Below are 4,105 nucleotides of genomic sequence, written 5' to 3' on the forward strand. Positions count from 1 at the left end.
TAGTTGTGAATAGTTGCTAGCTGTGAGTGGATCCCAGTGGAAAGGGATCTGAAGCAAGTTCAAAACTGCATCCATAATCTACATGTTACTGTGTTACTAAGTCATGAAAACATGGGTTATTTCAGAAAATCATCATGCAGTGGAGATCATCTAATCAGGACAGAACTAACAACATTCTAAAAAATATAAGAAAATTACATGAACAGGCAGTTTCACAAACAGACACATCCATTACCTCAGCCAAACAGGATACAAATACTATCTTTCAGAAAAGTATGGAAAGGGTAATTTAACTTATTTGCATATCTGTTATTCTGAAGAAGGGAATGGCAACCTGCTCCAGTATTCTTGCCTGGAGAATGCCCATGGGCAGAGGAGCCTGGTTGGCTACAGTCCATGGGGTCGCAAAGAGTCAGACACAACTGAAAGACTAACACTACTGTATCGATCATTTCACTCCCCCACACCTTCCCCCACCTCCAATGCTGGTCAAAGTCGAATTTCATGACAAGAGGAGCTAATATCCCTGATTTCAGGTGTATTACCTGGTCGTTCTCCAGCAATTACAGAAGTCAATTTCTGGAGGAGGGAATGGCAAACCACTCCAGTATTCTTGCCTTGAGAACCCCATGAACAGTATGGAAAGGCAAAAAGATAAGACATTGGAAGATGAGCCTCCTAGTTCAGAAGGTGTCCAATATGCTACTGAGGAAGAGTGGAGAAATAGCTCCAGAAAGAGTGAAAGGCTGGCTGAGCCAACGTGGAAACAACACCCTGTTGTGGATGTGTCTGGTGGTGAAACTAAAGTCCAATGCTGTAAACAACAATATTGCACAAGAACTTGGAATGTTAGGTCCCTGAATCAAGGTAAATTGGACATGGTCAAGCAGGAGATGGCAGGATTAAACATCAACATCTTAGAAAATCAGTGAACTAAAATGAATGGAAATGGGCGAATTTAATTCAGATGACCATTATATCTACTACTGTGGGCAAGAATCCCTTAGATGAAGTGCAGCAGTCCTTGTAGTCAACAGAAGAGTCTGAAATGCAGTACTTGAGTACAATCTCAAAAATGACAGAATGATCTTGGTTCATTTCCAAGGTAAACCATTCAATATCACAGCAATCCAAGTTTATGCCCCCAACCACTGACGCTGTGGAAGCTGAAGTTGACCTGTTCTATGAAGACCTTCAAGACCTTCTAGAAGTAACACCAAAAAATATGTCCATTTCATCATATGGGATTGGAATGCAAAAGTAGGAAGTCGAGAGATACCTGGAGTAACAGGCAAGTTTGACTTTGGAGTACATCTGTAAGTAGTGGGAGGATAATGAGACTTTGGGCTTCAGTCTCAAATGGGTGGAAGACCAAGGGCACATGGGTTAGTTGTCCTGGTAGCATCTGCTGGAGCAAGGGAACAGACCAGGAGGCAGGTAAGGATAAAGGGATCTGACATCCACCATGACTGAGATATGCCCAGCGTACATACATTTACAAAAACTGATAGTCTCACACAAAATTTAAATATATAGCTAAATTTTGCTTACTTGAAACAAAATACTACTGTCAAATACTTATATCAAGTACTTTTCTAAGTGATTTACATATATTAAGTAATTTACTCTGCATCAAACCTGTGTCATGGACACTGTTGACTTAGAAGCTTAAAAGAAAAGAATCTACATAAGAAAATCATGAAAAATAAAGAGGTGAATTATAATTTTTAAGCAAAGTAGCATGCACGGCAGAAAACAATAAATGTGGAAAGAAGTCACACTATAATATAAGCAAGTACATATATTGCAAAGGCATAAGGATTAAAAATATATGCCAGCAATGGAGCAATAATATTATATACCTAGTGAAAATGAGCCCAAATTCAGGCTATATATGTCTAAACAAATCAAGTAGCAACAAATCAAAATGAAATATTATATTCAATACAAATAACACCCTCATATAGTCTGATGACAGAGAATGCTAAGGCTTTAATACAGAAGGAGAAAAGTAATTCACCACAGAGCACCATATAATCTTTCAGACTATCATGTCATTTCCTTCTCGTGGACAGGCTTATGGGAATGAAAGCAGATGATGAAAAGCTGTACCGAAGACAGAAGAAGGAGCCTAAGCTATGCGTGTTATAATTGCTTTCTAAAAGGAATTTTTAAGTCTTTCTTTACTACTAGTGCTTTCAAATGATTTATAGAGCAATGAGATTATCTAGTTTGAAGGACTGGTAGAATTCCTTTGTGAAACCATTTGAGCCTGGCACTTACATGATAGTTCCTTAATCATTTTCTTGATTAGGGAATTGCCCTGTTGAAGCTGTCTAACTCGACTAGGGTTACTTTTGTTAATGTGTATTTCCCTAAGAAATTATCCATTTCATTGAGGTCTTCAAATTTATTTTAATTGAAAATATACAAACTTATTTAAATTTAAATTTCTTATGTTTCAGTAGTCATCTCTACTTATTATTTCTTATTTTGAATGTTTATGCCTTCTTCTGTTTTTTCCTCATCAATTGAACAGCTAATGGTAGGTTTGTTTTAATACCATATATTCATCATGAATGAAAAATTTACTGTATTTGCCCTATGACAATTTTTTGCTGCTTTAATCTAAAAATTTATGAATACCTATCAGGAAATCTATGAATATGCTTCACTGCTTAATGGTTCAAAGGAGGGAAAAAAAATGAATTAAAGAAATCTCAAATTTTATAAAATAAATCACCATCCATTTGTGATTTTAAAACAAATAAAATTCTTAGTAAAATATCAATAGAAGAGATATTTCTATTAACTGAAAAATACTGCAATATATTAATATTAGGCAATATAACTATTTTCATTTACCTGAAAATGTTAGCTAATATTCTGCTGGCTCAGATGATAAAGAATCTGCCTGCCAATGCAGGAGATGTGGGTTCAATCCCCAGGTTGAGGAGATCCCCTGAAATAGGAAGTGGCAACCCACTCCAGTATTTATGCCTGGAGAATCCCATGGACATGGGAGCCTAGTGGGCTATAGTCCATGGGATTGCAAGGAGGTGGACACGACTGAGCAACTAACACTTTCACTTTCAGGACTGCTTTTATTTACCTGAAAATGTTAGCTAATATTAAAAGTGAGTGAAAGTCGTTCAATCCTGTCCACCTCTTTGCTGTAGAGTCCATGAAATTCTCCAGACCAGAATACTGGAGTGGGTAGCCTTTCCCTTCTCCAGCAGATCTTCCAGACCCAGGAATTGAACCAGGGTCTCCTGAATTGCAGGCAGATTCTTTACCAACTGAGCTATGAGGGAAGCCCTTAGCTAATATAGATTAGAGAAAAATAAGAGCTAAAATATTTAATCAATGGCAAAATTATTAAAGTCTCACAAAGCAAATCAGTGATTCTAAAAATTTGGTGCAACAGTCTCCCTTCCTGGGGGAAAACTGTCATATAATTGCCAAAGTTAAAAAAATTTTGCATGAAAATATTTTATACCTTTAAAACTCAGTTATTATCTATATATAATGTACAGACAATATTACAAAGACATATTTCTCCTTTTTTTTAAAAAAAAAGGGGATTATCACGTCAGAAAAAAAAAGGAAATTAATACAAGCTATCAGTCAGTTCAGTTGCTCAGTCATGTCCGACTCTTTGTGACTCCATGAACTGCAGCACGCCAGGCCTCCCTGTCCATCACTAACTCCCGGAGTTCACTCAAACTCACATCCATCGAGTCGGTGATGCCATCCAGCCATCTCATCCTCTGTCGTCCCCTTCTCCTCCTGCCCTCAATCCCTCCTAGCATCAGAGTCTTTTCCAATGAGTCAACTCTTCGCATGAGGTGGCCAAAGTACTGGAGTTTCAGCTTTAGCATCATTCCCTCCAAAGAAATCCCAGGGCTAATCTCCTTCAGAATGGACTGGTTGGATCTCCTTGCAGTCCAAGGGACTCACAAGAGTCTTCTCCAACACCACAATTCAAAAGCATCAATTCTTCGGCGCTCAGCTTTCTTCACAGTCCAATTCTCACATCCATACATGACTACTGGAAAAACCATAGCCTTGACTAGACGGACCTTTGTAGGCAAAGTAATGTCTC

The 4,105-nt window shown here is 37.9% G+C and overlaps 1 long non-coding RNA gene across 1 annotated transcript in view; it reads left to right on the forward strand.

Moving 5' to 3' along the window:
- The first annotated feature begins 1,161 nt into the window (after positions 1-1,161).
- Positions 1,162-4,105, forward strand: part of LOC105004517 — a 13,464-nt gene continuing 10,520 nt past the window's right edge. Inside the window, exon 1 of the long non-coding RNA XR_827226.1 lies at positions 1,162-1,291. This is a non-coding gene — a long non-coding RNA (uncharacterized LOC105004517). The remainder of the gene's footprint in view (positions 1,292-4,105) is intronic.

Source organism: Bison bison, unplaced genomic scaffold, assembly GCF_000754665.1.
Source record: "Bison bison bison isolate TAMUID 2011002044 unplaced genomic scaffold, Bison_UMD1.0 scf7180017864479, whole genome shotgun sequence".
In the NCBI taxonomy this organism is placed as follows: Eukaryota; Metazoa; Chordata; class Mammalia; order Artiodactyla; family Bovidae; genus Bison; species Bison bison.